At 38.1% G+C, this 14616-nt stretch overlaps 1 protein-coding gene across 1 annotated transcript in view; it reads left to right on the top strand.

The window, feature by feature from the left end:
- The window catches only part of MNS1 (meiosis specific nuclear structural 1), a 74023-nt gene that overhangs the window by 54855 nt on the left and 4552 nt on the right, over positions 1-14616 (top strand). The window lies entirely within an intron of this gene.

Here is a 14616-nt window from a genome sequence, read left to right as displayed (position 1 = left end):
TCCTATTTTCATTTGTCTCTGTCTCTACCATACCACACAGTTTTGATTACTGGAACTATATAAAAGTTATTTAAAGTTCCTGTAGCTATTCTTGTTTCTTTGCCTTTCCATATATATTTTAAGATCTTGTCTCTACAAATAGTCTTCTGAAACTTTGATAGAAATTACTTTATATCTGAATATCAATTTGGAAAGAATTGACTATTTTTGGTGTGCTTTGGGTCATTCCCATTGGTTATTGGGGCCTCCTCCTAGCTCTGTGCTCAAGGATTGCTCCTGATGATGTTCAGGGAGATCATACGATACCAGAGATTGAATTGGGACTTTGTGCAAGAATTGACATATTGAAGTCTGTGAACATCGTATGATTCTGCATTTATTTAGATTATCTAAACTTTTCATCAGAGCTTTTACAGTTTTCAGCATGCAAATATCCATTTTTATTCACATTTAAGTGGTTTTATAGCAATTATTACTGGAAGTTAAGCTATAATTTTAGTATCTATATATTCATTGCTCTTGAACTGTCTTCATATTTACCTTATACCTCATAAATATTGATGAATTCTCTTCAGAGCTCATAAGATGGATTTGTTCTAGGGGCAGTTTCATTTCTTGCCTAATCTGGATATATTTTCTGAATTTTCTTGCCTAATCTGGATATATTTTCTGACTTTTCTTGCCTTACTGCCTTGACTGAAATCTATAGCCAGTACAGTACTAGTTTGAATCTGAGTGATGAGAATCAACTAACCTTATTTGGAAACCTAGATCTTAGGAGAGTATAGTTTACCTTTGGAGAAACACATTCTGTTCTTTGTGCTTTTGTTTTCAGTTCTGTTGTGCTTGCACATATGCTCTCTGGGAACCCCACTCATTTCGTCGTGCTCAGGGGTTGCTGTAGTGCTTGCCAGGGATTATGTTTCTAGTCTAGGTGCTTGGACATCATTAGTTGTAGTGCTCCCTCTCACACACACACATTCGCTCTCTCTCTCTTACACACACACACACACACACACATCACATCACATCACATCACATACCTTGCTGTGGTATCCTAAAGATCACAAGATCTGTTGCAGTACCATGGGCCACAATGTCAAGGCTACTGGGATGTGCTCAGTCAGTGCCGATGGGTAACAGTGGGGACTAGGCACTTTTTTCCTCAGCCATCCTCTAGGCTCCCCCATCGATATTTTTTGAGCTAGGAATCAGTACTGGAATAGATCCCATCTGATCATGGGGGTTATATTTATTTTAATTTATGACTATAGATTCTTTAAAGATACCGGGTTAGGGATTTCCGTGTTCCTGTTTGTGAGAACTACTGATTGTGAGTTTTTATATACTGCTATGAATGGCAGCATGGTACCTCTCTATGTATTTTTGGGAAGAAATTTAGAATTGGTAGTAATACTTTAAATGTTTAGCAGTTTTTTGTGAAATGTCTGTAAGAGAGTTTTTATTTTCTTTAGTTTTACTTCATTTTTATAAGTCATAGGACCATTAAAATTATAGTTTTCTTTCTTATTCTCCTTCTGGGTTTTGGTGGTTTGCTTGATTTTTCAAGGAAGTGATCCATTTTATTGGTTGTTAATTTGACATGTTTAAAGGTACCAGAAAGTACAACAAATTGTTTACCTTGATTGTAGCAGACCCTGGTTCAATCCCTAATACTCCTCCAAACCACTCAGATCCCTAAGTGCAGAGCCAGGACTAATTCCTGAGCACTGTTAGGTGTAACCTCAAACTCCCTCTTCTCCCTATTAAAAATAATGAAACTAGGGGCTGAAGCAGTGGCAAAGCAGTCGGGTGTTTGCCTTACACACGGCTGACCTAGGACGGAATGCGTTCGATCCCCTGGTATCCCATATGGTCCCCAAGCCAGGAGCTATTTCTGAGCACATAGCCAGGAGTAACACCTGAGTGTAACCAGGTATGGCTCCAAAACTTAAATAAATAAATAATGAAACTTAAATGTGTAGAATTGTTTTCACTGTTTCTTATTCTTTTGATGTCCACAAGGTTCCTTTCTAGTGCTGCTTCAGGTTTTTAATCCCTGATGGTCATTTGAATTTTCACTTCGGGAGTCATTCTTCCTTTAGGGTTTGGAAGTTAATGGGCTTAAATTTTTTATTAATATATAATTGATATAAAATTCTTAGACATTTAAAGTATATACTGTGAAATTATTCTTCCCGTATAATTAACATATTTATCATCTAATATTTATATTTTCTTAGTAAATTCCAGCTTCTGTTGCCATGTTTTACTTTAGGTTTTGTAGACCTTTATTCTAAAGTTTGTGCCTTTATAAGAGCCTCTCCTTAATTTTTTTTAAAGTAAAAACAGGTTCTATTTGAAACTTCTGAAAAAGAGAAGAGAGACAAAAGAAAGAGAGGAAGTGGTTGGTAGACAAAGAGAGGTAGTGTGAGGAGAGGATGGCGAAGAGGAATAAAGAGAGGGAAGAGAAAACAGGATGGGAGAGGAGGAGAGAAAATGGAAGGGAGGGAAAAGAGGAGATAGAGGAATAGAAGGAGGGGGAAATGAAGTAGAAGAGGAAAGGGGAGAGTGCTAAAGAAAAGAAGGGAGATGGATGAAGGACAGAAGAGGACAGAAATGTATTAAAGAGAGACTGTTGGCTTCTTCAAAGTGGAGAGAACCCGAGCACACATCCTAACATGAAAGTCCAGATCTCAAGAGGGGATATGTAGGCTACACGTGCTTGGGTATTTGGGCTTTGCAACATACATAGCATGTGTGCCCCTCTTCTTATTTATAGTCCCCCACTCCCTCCCGAAGCTTTGCCAACCAAATTTCCAGAATTTGACTTTTTTTTTTTTTTTTTTTTTTTTGCTTTTTGGGCCACACCCGGTGACGCTTAGGAGTTACTCCTGGCTCAGAAATCGCTCCTGGCTTGGGAGACCATATGGGACACTGGGGGACTGCAGTCTGTCCTAGGTTAACACGGGCAAGGCAAACACCACTCCATCCCCTGGATTTGACTTTTTAAAAAATATTTCATTTTGAAATATTACCAGATCTTGTTTTCCTTTCTCTCTGTCTTATTTTCTCTGATCATAACTCCTCATCTGTGTTGTCACAGATGACAGAATTTCCTTCCTTTCATAACTTACACATCACACTTTCTTTGTAAATTGACTTGTTAACAGATATTAGGATGTAGCTATATTTTTGTTGTAGGAATACTGCAATGAATATGAGAATCAGATGCTTCCTTCCTTCCTCCCTTTTCTTCCTTTTTTCTTTTCTTTCTTTCTTCTTTTCTTTCTTCTTTCTTTCTTTCTTTCTTTCTTTCTTTCTTTCTTTCTTTCTTTCTTTCTTTCTTTCTTTCTTTCTTTCTTCTTTCTTTCTTTCTTCTTTCTTTTCTTTCTTTCTTTCTTTCTTTCTTTCCTTCCTTCCTTCCTTCCTTCCTTCCTTCCTTCCTCCTTCCTTCCTTCCTTCCTTCCTTCCTTCCTTCCTTCCTTCCTTTCTTCTTCTTTCTTTCTTTCTTTCTTTCCTTCCTTCCTTCCTTCTTTCTTTCTTTCTTTCTTTCTTTCTTTCTTTCTTTCTTTCTTTCTTTCTTTCCCTTCCTTCCTTCCTTCCCCCTTCCTTCCTTCCTTCCTTCCTTTCTTTCTTTTCTTCCTTATTTCTTTCTTTCTTCCTTCCTCCTTCCTTCCTTCTTCCTTCCTTCCTTTCTTTCTTTTCTTCCTTTCTTTCTTTTCTTCCTTCTTTCTTCCTTCCTTCCTTCCTTTCTTTCTTTCTTTCTTTCTTTCTTTCTTTCTTTCTTTCTTTCTTTCTTTCTTTCTTTCTTTCTTTCTTTCTTTCTTTCTTTCTTTCTTTCTCTTTCTTTTTCTTTCTTTCCCTTCCTTCCTTCCTTCCTCCTTCCTTCCTTTCTTTTCTTCCTTCCTTTCTTTTCTTCCTTCCTTTCTTTTCTTCCTTTTTTTCTTCCTTCCTTCCTTCCTTCCTTCCTTTCTTTCTTTCTTTCTTTCTTTCTTTCTTTCTTTCTTTCTTTCTTTCTTTCTCTTTCTTTTTCTTTCTTTCTTTTCTTTTCTTTTCTCTTCTTTCTCTTTCTTTCTTTCTTCTTTCTTTTTTTTTTCTTTCTTTCTTTCTTTCTTCTTTCTTTCTTTCTTTCTTTCTTCTTTCTTTTCTTTCTTTCTTTCTTTCTTTCTTTCTTCTTTCTTTCTTTCTTTTCTTCTTTCTTTTCTTTCTTTCTTCCTTTCTTTTTTTCTTTCTTTCCCTTCCTTCCTTCCTTCCTCCTTTCTTCCTTCCTTCCTTCCTTCCTCCTTCCTTTCTTTCTTTTCTTCCTTTCTTCCTTTCTTTTCTTCCTTCCTTCCTTCCTTCCTTCCTTCCTTCCTTTCTTTCGTTCGTTCTTTCTTTCTTTCTTTTCTTTCTTCCTTTCTTTCTTTCTTTCTTCTTTCTTTTTTCTTTCTTTCTTCTTTCTTCTTTCTTTTTCTTTCTTTCTTTCTTCTTTCTTTTCTTCTTTCTTCCTTTCTTTCTTTCTTTCTTTCTTTCTTTCTTTCTTTCTTTCTTCCTTCCTTCCTTCCTTCCTTTCTTTCTTCCTTCCTTTCTTTCTTCTTTCTTTCTCCTTCCTTCCTTCCTTCCTTCCTTCCTTCCTTCCTTCCTTCCTTCCTTCCTTCCTTCCTTCCTTCCTTCCTTCCTTCCTTCCTTCCTTCCTTCCTTCCTTCCTTCCTTCCTTCCTTCTTTCTTTCTTTCTTTTCTTTTTTTTATGGGCCACACCAGGCAATGCTCAGGGGTTACTCCTGGCTTTGCGCTCAGAAATCACTCCTGGCAGGTTTGGGGGAACATATAGGATAACGAGAATTGAACCTAGGTCTGTCCTGGATCGGCCACATACAAGGCAAATTCTCTACCACTGTGCTATCTCTCTGGTCCCAAGAATCAGATACATTTTTAATATTCTGTTCTCAATTTTTTCTTGTATTGTATACTCAGAGGTAGAATTGTGGGATCATAGGGTAGGTTTTTTCCCCAATATGTGAAGAATCTCCATACCGTTTTCCATAGTAGCTGTACTGACTCACATTCTTATCTTTCCCTTTCTCCACGTCCTTAACTACACTAGTTTTCTTCTTTTTAACAGTAGTCATTTTAGCAGGTGAAATGTGAGATCTTACTATGATGTTGATTTGCTTTTTATCAAATGGTAGTAATATTGGGCAACTATTCCTCTTCTAGCCATCTGCATGTTTTCTTTGGAAAAGTGTTTATTCAGATACTCTATCACCATCAGTTTTGCTGTTATTGTTTTTCTTTTGCTATGTCCAAGTCCTTTAGACTGGCTTTTCATTTTCTTGGTTCCTTTGCTTTGCAGCTTTCTGAGTTAGCTCCACTTGTTTCTCTTTGTTTTTGCTGTCTGCTTTTGTTAACAAATCCAAAAGGTCAAAGAGCTTATCACAGAGATATTTTTCTGGGTCTTTTATTTTTTAAACATGCTTTCCTTCATTAGTGTTATGTTTTTCTATTTTTAATTTCATAGGTTTATATCCATTGTGAACTTTCTTCTTGTTAGGAATTTACTTTGCTTCTTGAGAGCTTGTTTGGAGGTTCTATCAGGGGAGCGCAGCTACTCGTATACCCTCGACCGAAGAACGGTCTGTCTCTATTCGGGGAAGGCCGTCCTCTTCGACCGAGCGTGCAGCTTCGGGAGGGACGCACATGGAGCGGTGAGGGAGGAAGGGGACACCCGCCTAGCCAGCCAGATCAGCCGAATCAACCCTGGTGATCAATGGGGTGACAGACGTCGCAGCCAGATTGCCCACACAACTTACTTTGCTTCTTTATAGATCCTCAAGAATAGGAGCTTTGGTTATTTGAGAAACTTCTTACATATATGATAGTAGTGCTATCAATGAAGTTTTCTTTTTTCTTTTCTCTTCTTTTGGTTTTTGGGTCACACCCAGCAGTGCTCAGGGGTTACTCCTGGCACTAGGCTAAGAAATCGCTCCTGGCAGGGTCAAGGAACCATATGGGATGCCGGGATTCGAAACACCATCCTTCTGCATGCAAGGCAAATGCCCTACCTCCATGCTATCTCTCCGGCCCCCAATGAAGTTTGCTAAATGTTCACAAGTAGTGCAATATATTTTCTTCATATTTTAGTTGCATCTCACTAATTTTGATAAGTTTTATTTTCACTAACCTCAATGTATTTAGTTTCCTTGAGATTTCCTCTTTGGTCCATGAATTATTTGATATGTGTATTCATTCCTAAATGTCCAAAGTCTCAATTTTTATTATTGATTTTTATTAATTAGAGAACAGAGAGTATGCTCTCATTTCTTTTATGTTTACTGTATAGGTACTTGAGAATTTTGCTCTTGTGTGAAGCTCTACAACATCAAGGAAATCTGATTGTTAATAGTGTTGTTGAATTCTTCCATAGTCTTACTGATCTTACTGTTTTATTTTTCTCTAATTCTGTCAGTTGTTAGGAGGAGGTTGCTGAAGTCTTCTTTTACAAAGGATTTTTAAATTGAGATACAATTTCTATATTTGTTTAATAATTTTAAAGCATACAATTTGGCAATATTTAGCATTCTTAGTGTTGTACAACCATCACTGATGTAATAATAGAAGTCTCGTTACTCTAAAAGGATACCTTGCTCCTATTAAATACTCCCTCCCCATCCTCTGCATCCATATTTCTTGGCAACTACGAATGTGCTTCTATTTTTATTATTTGCTCATTTTTGGGTATTTCATATAAATAGGATCATACAAATGTGACCTTCTGTATCTTGATTTTTAAAGTAGCATTTTTTTCAAGATTCATTCCAGTTGTAACATCTAATTGTAATTCATTCCTCTTTTTTCTACTGTATAGATATGTCGCATTTTATTTATAGCTGATGGGTATTTGTTTCTATATTTTAAGACTTGTTGCTGTGAATATTTGCATACAAGTTTTTTGTTTGATTAACATAATTTTAAGTCACCATGTGATACAGAGTTGACTAAAATTTTTTTGAGGATATTAATCTAGGAGTGGAATTTCTAGGTCATATGTTAATTACAAGAAACTTTTTGAAAATGGCCCAATTGTTTTTCACAAAGTCTGTACCATTTGTAATGCATGCTACTATATATGAGTATATCATTTATGAGTTCTTGTTTCTCTGTATCATAATCAAAATTAGTACAAGGCAGAAGAGATAGATAATTCAACAGGTTGAGCACATGCTTTGCATGCAGGAGGCTCAGGTTCAGACTGACAGCACATAATCCTTGATCATCTCTAAGAGCAACCCCCAAGTATAGAACATGGTATAATCCCTTGAGCAGTGTTGGATCTGATCCAAAACTAAAAATAAGTTGTCTCTAACTGAATAAAAAGTAAAAAAAAAAAAAAAAAAAAAAAAAAAAAACTGAAACTACACAATTTCTAGAATAGGAATAAATCAAGACATTGGATACTATTTTTTTAAACACATTTATTACATACATGATTGTGTTTGGGTTTTAGTCATGTAAAGAACACCACCCATCACCAGTGCAACATTCCCATCACCAATGTCCCAAGTCTCCCTCCTCCCCACCCAACCCCCGCCTGTACTCTAAACAGGCTCTCCATTTCCCTCATACATTCTCATTGTTAGGACAGTTCAAAATGTAGTTATTTCTCTAACTAAACTCATCACTCTTTGTGGTGAGCTTCCTGAGGTGAGCTGGAACTTCCAGCTCTTTTCTCTTTTGTGTCTGAAAATTATAATTGCAAGAATATCTTTCATTTTTCTTAAAACCCATAGATGAGTGAGCCATTCTGCATCTATCTCTCTCTCTGACTTATTTCACTCAGCATAATAGATTCCATGTACATCCATGTATAGGAAAATTTCATGACTTCATCTCTCCTGACAGCTGCATAATATTCCATTGTGTATATGTAGCACAGTTTCTTTAGCCATTCATCTGTTGAAGGGTATTTTGGCTGTTTCCAGAATCTTGCTATGGTAAATAGTACTGCAATGAATATAGGTGTAAGGAAGGGATTTTTGTATTGTATTTTTGTGTTCCTAGGGTATATTCCTGGAGTGGTATAGCTGGGTCGTATGGGAGCTCGATTTCCAGTTTTTGGAGGAATCTCCATATTGCTTTCCATAAAGTTTGAACTAGACGGCATTCCCACCAGCAGTGGATAAGAGTTCCTTTCTCTCCACATTCCCGCCAACACTGCTTGTTCTCATTCTTTGTGATGGGTGCCAATCTCTGGGGTGTGAGGTGGTACCTCATAGTTGTTTTGATTTGCATCTCCCTGATGATTAGTGATGTGGAGCATTTTTTCATGTGTCTTTTGGCCATTTGTATTTCTTCTTTGTCAAAGTGTCTGTCCATTTCCTCTCCCCATTTGTTGATGGGATTAGATGTGTTTTTTTTTTTCTTGTAAAGTTCTGTCAATGCCTTGTATATTTTGGAGATTAGCCACTTATCTGATGGGTATTGGGTGAATAGTTTCTCCCACTCAGTGGGGGGCTCTTGTATCCTGGGCACTATTTCTTTTGAAGTGCAGAAGCTTCTCAGCTCAATATATTCTCATCTGTTAATCTCTGCTTTCACTTGCTTGGAGAGTGCAGTTTCCTCTTTGAAGATGCCTGTAGTCTCAATGTCCTGGAGTGTTTTACCTACATATTGTTCTATATATCTTATGGTTTCGGGTCTGATATTGAGGTCTTTCATCCATTTGGATTTAACCTTCGTACATGATGTTAGCTGGGGGTCTAAGTTCAATTTTTTGTAAGTGGCTAGCCAGTTGTGCAACACCACTTGTTGAAGAGTCTTTCTTTGCTCCATTTAGGATTTCTTGCTCCTTTATAAAAAATTATGTGATTGTATGTCTGGGGAACATTCTCTGAGTATTCAAGCCTATTCCATTGATCTGAGGGCCTGTCTTTATTCCAATACCATGCTGTTTTAATAACTATTACTTTGTAGTACAGTTTAAAGTTGGGGAAAGTAATTCCTCCCATATTCTTTTTCCCAATAATTGCTTTAGATATTCTAGGGTGTTTATTGTTCCAAACGAATTTCAAAAGTGCCTGATCCACTTCTTTAAAGAATATCATGGATATCTTTAGAGGGATCGCATTAAATCTGTACAATGCTTTGGGGAGTATTGCCATTTTGATGATGTTAATCCTGCCAATCCATGAGCAGGGTATGTGCTTCCATTTCCGCATGTCCTCTCTTATTTCTTGGAGCAGAGTTTTATAGTTTTCTTTGTATAGGTCCTTCACATTTTTAGTCAAGTTGATTCCAAGATGTTTGAGTCTGCGTAGCACTATTGTGAATGGGGTTATTTTCTTAATGTCTATTTCTTCCTTATTACTATTGGTATATAGAAAGGCCATTGATTTTTGTGTGTTAATTTTGTAGCCTGCCACCTTGCTATATGAGTCTATTGTTTCTAGAAGCTTTTTCGTAGAGACTTTAGGGTTTTCTAGGTAGAGTATCATGTCATCTGCAAACAGCGAGAGCTTGACTTCTTCCTTTCCTCTCTGGATTCCTATGATATCTTTTTCTTGCCTAATCGCTATAGCGAGTACTTCCAGTGCTATGTTGAATAGGAGTGGTAAGAGAGGACAGCCTTGTCTTGTGCCAGAATTTAGAGGAAAGGCTTTCAGTTTTTCTCCATTGAGAACAATATTTGGCTCTGGCTTGTGGTAGATGGCCTTAACTATATTGAGAAAGGTTCCTTCCATTCCCATCTTGCTGAGAGTTTTGATCAAGAATGGGTGTTGGACCTTATCTAATGCTTTCTCTGCATCTATTGATATGATCATGTGATTTCTATTTTTATTGTTGTTGATGTTGTGTATTATGTTGATAGATTTACGAATGTTAAGCCAGCCTTGCATTCCTGGGATGAAACCTACTTGTAGTGGATGGTTTTCTTAATGAGGCATTGAATCCTATTTTCTAGGATTTTGTTGAGGATCTTTGCATCTGTATTCATTAGCGATATTGGCCTGTAATTTTCTTTTTTGGTAGCATCTGGTTTAGGTTTCAAGGTGATGTTGGCTTCATAAAAGCTATTTGGAAGTGTTTTTGTTTTTTCGATTTCATGAAAGAGTCTTGCCAGGATTGGTAGAAGTTCCTCTTGAAAGGTTTGAAAGAATTCATTAGTGAATCCATCTGGGCCTGGATTTTTGTTTTCGGGCAGATATTTGATTACTGTCTTAATTTCCTCAATAGTGATGGGTGTGTTTAGATATGCTACATCCTCTTCATACAACCATAGAAGATTATAAGAGTCCAAAAATTTATCCATTTCTTCCAGGTTTTCATTTTTAGTGGCATAGAGTTTCTCAAAGTAGTTTTTGATTACCCTTTGGATCTCTACCATATCAGTAGTGACCTCTCCGTTTTCATTCCTAATACGAGTTACCAACTTTCTCTCACTCTCTGTTAATTTTGCTAGTGGTCTATCAATCTTGTTTATTTTTTCAAAGAACCAACTTCTGCTTTTGTTGATCTTTTGGATTGTTTTTCGGGTTTCCACTTCATTGATTTCTGCTCTCAGCTTTGTTATTTCCTTCTGCCTCCCTATTTTTGGATCCTTTTGTTGAGCACTTTCTAATTCTATGAGCTGCGTTATTAAGCTATTCAGGTATGCCCCTTCTTTCCTGATGTGTGCTTGCAAAACTATAAATTTTCCTCTCAGTACCGCTTTTGCTGTGTCCCATAGGTTCTGATAGTTTGTGTCTCCATTGTCATTTGTTTCTAGGAAGGTTTTGATTTCCTCTTTGATTTCATCTCGGACCCACTGTTTATTCGGTATGAGGCTGTTTAACTTCCAGGTATTAAAGTTTTTCTTCTGTGTCCCTTTGTGGTTCACATATAATTTCAGTGCCTTGTGGTCAGCGAAGGTAGCCTGCAAAATTTCTATCCTCTTGATATTATGGAGGTATGTTTTATGTGCTAGCATGTAGTCTATCCTGGATAATGTCCCATGTACATTAGAGAAGAATGTGTATCCGGGCTTCTAGGGGTGGAGTGTCCTGTATATATCTACTAGGCCTCTTTTTTCCATTTCTCTTCCAAGGTCTAGTATATTCTTGTTGGGTTTCAGTATGGTTGACCTGTCAAGTGTTGATAGTGCCATGTTGAGGTCTCCCACAATTATTGTGTTGTTATTGATATTATTTTTCAGACTTGTCAAGAATTTTATTAAATATTTTGCTGGCCCCTCATTCGTTGCATATATGTTTAGGAGAGTGATTTCTTCCTGCTGTATGTATCCCTTGATTAATACAAAATGTCCATTTTTATCCCTTACCACTTTCCTAAGTATAAAGTTTGCATCATCTGATATTAGTATGGCCACTCCAGCTTTTTTATGGGTGTTGTTTGCTTGGATGATTTTCCTCCAGCCTTTTATTTTGAGTCTATGTTTGTTCTGACTATTCAGGTGCGTTTTTTATAGGTAGCAGAAGGTTGCATTGAGTTTTTTGATCCATTTAGCCAATTTGTGTCTCTTAACTGGTGCATTTAGTCCATTGACATTGAGAGAAAGAATTGTCCTGGGAGTTAGTGCCATCTTTATGTCAAAATTTGGTGTGTCTGTTGGTCAGTCTTGTCTTAAAGTAGGCCATTCAGTTTTTCTTTTAAGAATGGTTTTGATTCTGTAAAGTTTCTGAGCTGTTGTTTGTCTGTGAAATATGTATTGTTCCTTCAAACCTGAAAGTGAGTTTTGCTGGGTGCAGTATTCTAGGCAGAGCATTTATTTCATTGAGTTTTGTCACTATGTCCCACCACTGCCTTCTGGCCTTGAGTGTTTCCGGTGACAGGTCTGCAGTAAATCTCAAGGATGTTCCCTTGAATGTAATTTCTCTTTTCGATCTTGCTGCTTTCAGAATTCTGTCTCTGTGGGATTCGTCATTGTGACTAGGATGTGTCTTGGGGTGTTTTCTCTGGGGTCTCTTTTAGTTGGTACTCTTCGGGCATGCAGGATTTGATCACATGTATTCATTAGCTCTGGTAGTTTCTCCTTAATGATGTTCTTGACCGTTGATTCTTCCTGGAGATTTTCTTCCTGGGTCTCTGGGACTCTAATGTTTCTTAAGTTGTTTCTGTTGAGCTTATCATAGACTTCTATTTTCATCTGTTCCCATTCTTTGAGTAATTTTTCCATTGTTTGATCATTTGCTTTAGGGCTTTTTTCCAATTTCTTCTGGTGTATGGAATTGTTATTCATCTCATCTTCCAGTGTACTAATTCTATCCTCAGCTGCTGTTAACCCGTGGGAAAGCTCAACCATGTTTTTCTTCAATTCATCTACTGAGTTTTTCAGACATGTTATTTGACCTGAAATTTCAGTTTGGAGTTTTCTGATTTCTATCTTCATATTCTCTTGATTCTTATTAGTGTTCTCTTCTATACTTGCTTTGAGTTATTTGAACATCTTCCATATTGCGATTCTAAGCTCCTTATCTGAGAGACTGACTAGTTGATTGGTCATGTTCAAGTCATCAGAGTTACCATCGTCATTCTCTATGTCTGTGACTGGCCTGCATCGTTTTCCCATTGTCATACTTGTATTGTGGGTTTTTCTATGTGTTGTGGTTGTATTTATTGGCTAAATGATATGCACGGCCGGGAAGTGAAGCGGAGTAGCCATGCTCCTCTGGCTCCACCCTTGCTGGGATTGTAAACTCACCTCCATGGAAGGCTCTAGGGAAGGCGAGCCGTCCACAGATGGGCCACACACAGGATGAAATCAGGCTAAAGATGGAGCACAGCACAGAACACAGGCAGATAGGGGTGCTGGCACCTGAGTTCCAGCAGAGTTCAGCGGCTTCCCCTTTCTTGGCATGTAAGCTCACCTCCAGGGAAGGCTCCAGGAAAGGTGAGCCGACTGCAGATGAACCACACACAGGATGAAATCAGGCCGAAAATGGTGCACAGCACAGAACACAGGCAGATAGGGGTGCTGGCATCTGAGTTCCAGCAGAGTTCAGCGGCTTCCCCTTTCTGGGCTTGTAAAGTCAGCCATTTCTCACTCACTCGCTCGCTGGGTAGCTTCAGAATGCAGTTTTTTGGGGTTTCGCTTCCCTGTGCTCTGTGGAGAGCTTGAAGGATTCAGGATAGACAGAGGAGCACAGGACAGGGCTTCCTTCAGTTCCTCAGTTTCCTCAGAAGAAACAGCAGGGTGGAGACTCCGCAGGTGAAGCAATCAGCACTTCAACTGGCAGTCCCCACAGTCAGCCATTTCTTACTCACTCGCTCACTCGCTGGGTAGCTTCAGAATCTGGATACTGTTTTTAAGGCTTTCAAAATGAAGAATATTTTTGACTGGAGCCAAAAAGGTATGAAAAAACTGTAATTTGGGCTTTATCTGAAAAATATAGTTAGGAAAATAAAAATGCAAGCTATAGTTTACACATTACAGAATGTACACATGTCCTAGCAAAGAACGTTTATTCAGGATATAAAACAAATACTTATTACTTTGTAATAGAAGTATATATAGCCTTTTCAAAGTGAGCAAAATGTTTTATTTGTATACCTTGAATAGACAAGATAACCGTATTGTTACATAACTACATATTAGAATATAAACTGTGGGACCAGAGAGGTAGCATAGAGGTAAGGCCTTGCACACAGAAGGACAGTGGTTCGAATCTCGGTATTCTATATGGTCCCTTGAGCCTGTCGGGAGAGATTTCTGAGCATAGAGCCAGGAGTAAACCCGAGTACTGCCGGGTGTGACCCAAAAGCCAAAAAAAAAAAAAATATATATATATATATATATATATATATAAAATATTAACTGTATAATTATTTTTAAATGTTAATATAATCCATTATGTATATTTGATATATACATTTAAAATTACCCCTCAAATATATAATGATGTGTAAAGGAATACTAGGTTTCTCTGATCATGAAAAGCAGATAGGTAGAGTTATCATTAGCTAGTAGAACATTGAACTGAAACCTAGGTGTCACAGATAAACAGTATACTTGAGAATGAAGGTATAACAGTGTGGTTTTCAAAAGGCTTTTTTTTCCCCACCCACTTCTGGCCACCTGGGCCGGCACCCAGGGAAGGCCTGGAGTCCAGGGGAGAAAAAGGGGGACAGCTGGGGGCCAGTCAAGCCTCTCAGCACTCCGCAAGCTAGTGAGAAGGCTTACGGCCTGGGTCCTCTCCAAACCCCTACCTGGCAAGAGCTGGCCTCCAGAATCAAAGAGGGAAACCGGAAAAGGCTTAATTTTGTAATGCTGTTTGATAATATAAAAGTAAACATTAAAGGGGCCGGAGAGATATCTAGGAGGTAAGGTGTTTAAACGCCTTGCTTGCAGAAGGACAGTTGTTTGAATCCAGGCACCCCATATGGTCCCCCAAGCTTGCCAGGAGCGATTTCTGAGTATAGAGCCAGGAGTAAGCCCTGAGCGCTGCCGGATGTGAACAAAACAAACAAAACAAACAAAAACAAAAGTAAACATTAAGAAATTCTATCTTGGGCTGGAGCGATGGCTCAGGGTACAGCTTTTGCCTTACATGTGACTGACCCAGGACAGACCTCGTTTCAATCCCCCAGTATCCCTATTTGATCCCCCAAGCCAGGAGCAATTTCTATACACATAGCTAGGAG

The sequence above is a fragment of the Suncus etruscus genome, chromosome 5 (genome assembly GCF_024139225.1).
Source record: "Suncus etruscus isolate mSunEtr1 chromosome 5, mSunEtr1.pri.cur, whole genome shotgun sequence".
Classification (NCBI taxonomy): Eukaryota; Metazoa; Chordata; class Mammalia; order Eulipotyphla; family Soricidae; genus Suncus; species Suncus etruscus.
The sequence above is the reverse complement of the archived record's forward strand: the minus strand, read 5'-3'. Positions and strand labels throughout refer to the sequence as shown.